Here is a 7792-nt window from a genome sequence, read left to right on the forward strand (position 1 = left end):
GAGAGAGAACAGAGATTTGAAGCAGGTAAGAAAGATAGGGAGGGGCAAGGTTATGGATGGCTTTGGATTGGATTGGATTTGCCTTTATTAGTCTCACAGTGGAGAAATTTACATTTCACAGCAGCAAAGTGATGAAAGGAATCAAAGTAGAAAAACAAAATACATGAGCTGCTGGAAAGGCAGCCACTCTCGGGGTGCCGTCTTGAAGTCAAAAGAACAAAAAAAAAACTAAATAACAAATAATATGACAGCATAGAGACAATATGACAAAACAAAGACACAGAGAGACATTAATTCTTCAGGACTTGCTGTACCCTCTTTGTGATGACATGAAGCAGTTCTAGATGAAAGAGGAGAGGATCAAAGCGTAATGTAATGTAAAAAATGTAAAAAGAAGTATTTTGAATTTGATTCGATGCTTGACAGGTAGCCAGTGAAGTTGCTGGAGGACAGGGGTGATGTGGTGAAAGGAGGGGGTTCTAGTGATGATCCGGGCTGAAGAATTTTGGACGAGTTGGAGTTTATGGAGAAATTTCTGATTGATACCAAAGAGAAGCAAGTTACAATAATCGATGCGGGAGGTGACGAGACTGTGGATAAGGAAGGCAGTGGTGTGAGGGGTGAGCGAAGGATGGAGACGGTTAATATTACGGAGGTGGAAATAAGCAGACCGAGTTATGTTATTTATATGGGACTGAAAAGATAGTGAGCTATCGAGGATGACACCCAGGCTCTTGACCTGAGGGGAGGGGGACACGGTTGAACTGTCAATGGTGAGAGAGAAACTGTTATAGTTTTGTGGAGGGTGGATTTGGTACCGACAAGGAGAAGTTCAGTTTTTTCACTGTTAAGCGTGAGAAAGTTATGGGAAAGCCAGGATTTAATTTCTGAGAGGCAACGTGAGAGGGATGAAGGTGGAAGAGAGGCGTCGGGTTTGCTGGAGAGGTAGAGTTGGGTGTCATCCGCGAAGCAGTGAAAATGAATGCCAAACTTACGGAAAATATTGCCAAGAGGAAGTAGGTAGATAATCAAGAGAAGTGGCCCCAGGACAGACCGTTGAGGTACACCAGAGGATACAGGAGAGGACTGTGAGGTGAACGAGTTGATTTGGATGAATTGTGAGCGATCAGAGAGATAGGAATGAAACCAGCGAAGTGGGGTGTGGGTGATGCCTAGGGTGGAAAGTCTGTCAAGCAGGAAAGGGTGGGAAATGGTGTCAAAAGCTGGTGTCAAAAGGTCAGGTCAAGTAGGATGTGGATGGAGAGTGAACCGGCATCGGCTGCCATAAAAAGATCATTTGTGATTTTTATGAGAGCCGATTCAGTACTGTGGCGAGGGCGGAAACCAGACTGGAATTGTTCGTAGAGGTTATTGTGAGTGAGGTGAGAGTGAAGCTGGGACACAACTCTCTTTTCAAGGATTTTGGCGATGAATGGAAGGTGGGAAATAGTGCGTAAGTTATTGAAATCGTTTGGGTCTGAGCCAGGTTTTTTCAGGATTGGAGTGACAGCTGCGGTTTTGAGTGGGATAGAAACAATTCCAGTTGATAATGAGGAATGAATAATGGTTGAAATAAATGGGAGAAGAGAGGGTAGGCAGGACTTGATAAGGAAAATGTCCAGACACAGCTATGATAGGTCCCTACTCTCAGGTTGGGGGGAGCAGAAGACCACTCCCTGTTGCCCCACTGATTGTTCCTACATTCCTGACCAACGACTGGCCTATTTGCCCCACTCCCACCGGTATCACCTCATCAGCATTACAAATGTTGCCTAACCTGTTGCTTAAGCAGGCTATTGTATGAACGATCCAAATTGAACCTCACACCACCAGACCGGTTTAATGAAGGTGTCCGACGTTTCGCTTCATATCCAAGAAACTTCGTCAGCAAACTAAAATCTTACTGGTAGTTTAGGCCTTATATATATATCCCTACTGTCCAGACATGGCGGTGCCGGACTCTGCTATGATAGGTCCCTGCTCTCAGGTTGGGGGGGAGCAGAGGACTACTCCCTGCAGCTCCACTGATTGTTCCTATTGTCCTGACTAACGACTGGCCTGATTGCCCCACTTCAACCCGTAGCACCTCATCAGTATTACTAATTCTATGTTGCCTAAGCAGGCTATTGTATGAACGATTCAAATTTAACCTCTCCCCACCAAACCGGTTTAATGAAGGATTTCGTTGTTTTATGAAAATTGCTTGTTTTACTCCCCTTTCAAACATTTATGTTCTTTCGTTAAGATTTTGACCTCATTGTCGTAAAATGAGTGGTTGCTAGATTTTAGGTGCATATGTATTGCCGATTGAGGCCCACTAGTATTATCGCTGCGATGTTGATAAAGTCTTTTTTTGAGAATTTGTTTAGTCTCCCCAAGGTACGGCTCTTTACAATTTTCATTCTTACAATGTATTGAATAAACTACATTACTTTTTTTTTTCATTTGTCAGCCTATCTTTTGGATGCACTAATTTTTGCCTTGAAGTGTTTTTATCGGTTTGAAATAAGTAGGAATTCTGTGTTGCCAAAGGACTCTCTAGTTTTTTAGAAACTCCTGCAATGTAAGGTACTACTACTCCTCTCCTTTTTGTATCTTCAGAATTTTTGGTCTCATTCCCTATTCTTTCTTTCTGACATTTGTTAAATGACCACTGAGGGTACCCACAGTTTGTGAGTGATCACCTGATCTGTTTTGACTCCTTTTCTCTACCAAATGATGCACACAGTCAGCGGGTCAGTCTTTTAATAAACAAAAACAAAGCAGTTAGCACATTTATACAGAGGTTGTTGACACCCACAACTCACGCTCATGTTCAATCCACTCAGACTGCTAGCGGACTCCTTAGTTGTCGGGTCCTCCCTTCTTTCCGTGACGTCACAATCCCTCGACAAGTCCTCTCGTTGTTGTGGTCTTTGCCTCTGTCTCTGTGGCCAACGTGGCTCTGGTTCAATTCCCCCTGCGCTCGGTCGGGGCAAAACTGGTGGGAATGGGGAAACTGCGCCCACCACATTTTCTGACGTGGACGAAGCAGACCCCACCTCAAATAAGGGAATACTGCTGACCCGGTAGGGGGCTAACCTGTCCCGATGTAGGGCAACTTTCCTGCCCCGGGGGGGTCTGCCACCCGATAAACACCCTGCCCCACCCACTAGAGTACCCGACAAGGGCCGTCCCAGTGGCTGTCTAGTTTGGAGCAGTGACCTTTTTTTTCTTTTTTTTTCTACAGTGAGACCTCAACTTACGAACACCTTATATTACGAACTTTTCATCTTACGAACGTCAAATTTATGAAAATTAAAACTTATAATAAGCACTATTTTCATAATACATACCCACCATGGCTGGTCCATAAAGCAAACGACCTTCGGATCTGGCGGAGTGATCTTTGGCGGAAGCACATGACCGAACAGCGCTCCAGCCGGCGCTACTTTCCACACCCCCTCACATTGAATGCACACGTCGATCGCCTACTTGGAGCTTTTTGCTGATAATTTTACTATGAAGGGACCGTAAAAAAAACACCACAGGCTCGTGTTCAGCCCAAGAAGACACAAAATAAAATCACCATCGCTGAGAAGAAGGAGATAATTGAAAAACACGAACGAGGTGTGCGTTTGTGTGATTTAGGGGCCGAGCACGGCTACGCTAAGTCAACCATTGCTACCATTCTCCGGAACAGAGAAGCCATCAAAGGTGCGTCTTTTGCAAAAGGTATTTCAGTGCTCTCAAAGCGACGGTCTTGGGCAATCGAAGAAGTTGAAAAACTTCTGTTAATTTGGATTAAGGAAAAGCACCTATCCGGCGACAGCGTGAGTAAAGCTATTTTATGCGAGAAATCATGGCTAATATCGCCATGCGCCAACCTGGAAGTTCGGCGCTTATTGAGGTTTTTAAAGCCAATAACAGAACATCTGAGGAGGAGATGGCTGCAGCATCAAGTGAGCTCATAAAGGCAATGTTGGCAAAGTGGAATGATGTGCAGGCTTTTACCGAACAGTTCCATTCAGAAAAGACTGTGGCTATGACTATCATCAACATGATGAACAATAATGTGATGCCTAAGCTTCCTAACACCTTACAAGTCAGAAAGCAACAGGTGTTAATCAGCAAAAATGATGAGGAGTCTCCAAAGAAAAAAGAAGAGAAGCCACACCAGAGGTTAATTTACCAACAGTCCTTATGGAAGGTGACTCTCCTTCCATAAGCCATCAACGACCACCAAAAAGGTAAATAAAACTTTATTTTACAGCACAGTTTATTTCTTTAATTACACTCCTCATGTAATGTGCATCTCTTTCCAAACAGCAATTCCCTTTGACCTTCGTCCTCCAACACCATTCCATCAAGCCATCAATGACCATCATAAAGGTAAATAAAACAACTTTATTTTATAGCACAGTTTATTTCTTTAATTACAGTCCTTATGGAATGTAACTCTTTCCAAACAGCAATTCCCTATGACCTCAGATCTCCAACGCCATTCTATAAATGTAAATAAAGTGACTTTATGATACAATGCAGTGTATTTCTTTCATTACAATACAATAGCACATTTATTATACATATAAAAAGGTATGTTGTGTGTAGTTTTACAGTCAGTTTTCACACTGACCAATACTTACTTTTTGACTCTAACCACCCTTTACAACATAAACTAAGAGTTATCAGAACCCTCCAGCATAGGGCTAAACTAATACCAACTAGCACTGAAGGTAGAGAAAAGGAGTCAAAACATATCAGGAGAGCACTCACTAACTGTGGGTACCCTCAGTGGTCATTCAACAAATGTCAGAAAGAAAGAATAGCGAATGAAACCAATAATTCTCAAGATACAAAAAGGAGAGGAGTAGCAGTACCGTACATTGCAGGAGTTTCTGAAAAATTACAAAGAGTCCTTTGGCAACATAAAATTCCTACTTATTTCAAACCGATAAACACGTTAAGGCAAAAATTAGTGCATCCAAAAGATAGGCTACCAAATGAAAAACAAAGCAATGTAGTTTATTCCATACATTGTAAGAATAAAAATTGTAAAGAGCAGTACATTGGGGAGACTCAACAAATTCTCAAAAAAAGACTTTATCAACATCGCAGGGATAATACAAGTGGACCTCAATCGGCAGTACATCTGCACCTAAAAGCTAGCAACCACTCATTTGACCACAATGAGGTTAAAATCTTAGCGAAAGAACATAGATGGTTTGAAAGGGGGGTAAAAGAAGCGATTCTTATAAAACAACAAAATCCTTCATTAAACCGGTCTGGTGGGGTGAGGTTCAATTTGGATCGTTCATACTATAGCCTGCTTAGGCAAAACAGGTTAGGCAACTTTCGCAATGCTGATGAGGGTCGTTATGCTGATAAGGTGATACCGGGGGGAGTGGGGGTAATAGGCCAGTCGTTAGTCAGGAATGTAGGAACAATCAGTGGGGCCACAGGGAGGGGTCCTCTGCCCCCCCCCAACCTGAGAGTAGGGACCTATCATAGCTGTGTCCGGCGCCACCATGTCTGGACATTAGGGATATACAAATGGGTCCGATACGACCAGTCAGACTTTAGTTCGCTGACGAAGCCTCTTGGATAGGAGGAGAAACATCCGAAACCTTCACTTTTGTACAGATGACGGCTGAAGAAACCTTCTCATCGATGGACCACTCCTGTACGACTGAGAGCTTACACAGATGTGTAAGGCTTATTTAGTTGAAAAGTATATTTTATGGAAACCCGGAAACAGATTATTCCCATTTTAATGGTTTCCTATGGGAAAATGTTTTTGGAGATACACACTTTTCTCCTTACACACTCTGTCTGGGAACCAATTAAGTTCGTAAGTCGAGGTCTCACTGTATACACCCAAACTAGTTCCTCGACCTGGAATTCCCGCCCCTTGCTCCGCATGTCCCCATTCCGCTTTTGACGTGCACCGGCTTTCTCCAGCTGGTCTCGTGCGAATGCGGCGCTGCCTTCAGCCGATCCTGCAGTCTATGGGCATACTCCAGCCCCGGCTGGTCCTCTGGGCTGCCTGGGGGTCTTCCAAACGCCATTTATGCCGGTGTCAATATTTCCCGGCCCAGCATCAGCAGAGGAGTTGGTGGTATTCTGAACCGCTGACCGATAGGCCATCAGCACCATTGGGATGTGCCTGTGCCAGTCACGTTGGTGTGTGAAGGTGAGGATGGTGAGCTGCTGTTGCATGGTGCGGTTGAATCATTCCACCAATCCATCACTCTGTGGATGCAAAGGAGTGGTGAGTGTTTTCTGCATGTCAAGGCTTTCACAAAGAGCAGAAAACACAGTGGACTCAAAATTTCTGCCTTGGTCGCTGTGGATGATATCTGCAGTTCGTAACCGGCAGAACATGCCCTCCAGTAGCGCATCAGCCACTGTTTCCGCCTCTTTGTGTGGCAGTGCGTATGCCTCAGGCCACTTTGTGAAATAGTCCATCGCACGTAGCGATTCTATCTGTCCGTCACAGGGAAAGGGCCCATGATGTCCGCAGCAACTCTCTCCATGGGCGCCCTCAACCATTTGTTGCTGAAGTGGTGTGTGCGATTCGGCTAGAGATCTTTTGTAGGCCACGCACTTTGTAGGCCCCGCACTTGTCACAGCGCCGACAGAAGTCCTCTACGTCCCATCCTCTACGTCCCATCGCCCGTACCGAGCCCGTGCCCCCATGATAAGTCCCGTCTCTGTAAGTATTAGAGAGACGGTGCAGAGAGTCTAAGAGCTCTTGGCATGACCACCTGCCATCTCTCTTCCTCGGTGGCAGATTATTTCCAGGCTCGCTGCAGCACGCCATCTTTGATGCGTAACACATCAAACTTGCTCCAAAGGCCTTTGGAGGCAACAGAGAGTCCCATCACGCCTTCTCAGGGCGGCCTCCTGCCACTCTGGACCCACTGCCGCACGGGGTTGAGAGGCCGATGGACCACAGTGAAGTGTTATGCTTGCAGCTCCTCGAGCCACTGTGCTACTTGGCCTTCTGGTTCCCTGAACGACATTAAGTGCAGTGTGGTGTGATCTGTCCTGATGGTGAAGGGCACGAACAAGGGTGGTCCAATGCAAGACAATCCTTTCACAAACTGCCTGTAGTACTAGACTAGTCCCCAAAAACTTTTTAACTGCTTCTGTTCCCTTGGTAATGGCCAGTCTTTGATTGTGCGGACTTTGTCCTCCAGCATGCTAATGCCCTAACCGTCCACTAGATGGCCCAAGTGGCTCTTACCTGGGTGCAGTTTCGGCCCAGCTGCTGCAACCCTCCCCACCACCAGCCTCAGAGATTCCATTGCCGCTTCAAAAGAATTACCATGGACGAGGACATCATCCAAATACACCAAGCACGTTTGCCTCGGAATGTTCGTGAGCAACGTGTCCATCAAACACTCAAATGTCCCTGGTGCATTGCATATTCCAAAACTCATGACCTTAAACTGGCAGTGTCCTCGGGTGGTGCATAATGACGTCGTGGGTCTGGACTCTGTGGTGAGAGGGACTTGCCAGTAGCCACTGCACAGGTCAAGTGATGAGAACCATGCAGAACGCGAGACCAGATCCAAGGTCTTGTCTACGCGTGGTTCCTTGTGACCTTATTAGCGGTCTGTAGTCCACACAAAACCGTGATTTAGTGCTCTTTTTATTTGGGACCATGACCACGCCAGATGCCCCGGCTCGATGATCCCTGCCTTGAGCATGGCACAGATCTCTTGATCTGCGGCCTCCTGCTGGGCCAGAGACAGACGTCAAGGCCGAAACTTCACTGGTCACGCATCACCCGTGTCGCTGTGGTGCT

This window comes from Hippocampus bargibanti, linkage group LG17 (genome assembly GCF_051943395.1).
Source record: "Hippocampus bargibanti isolate YZ-2025 linkage group LG17, ASM5194339v1, whole genome shotgun sequence".
Taxonomy (NCBI): Eukaryota; Metazoa; Chordata; class Actinopteri; order Syngnathiformes; family Syngnathidae; genus Hippocampus; species Hippocampus bargibanti.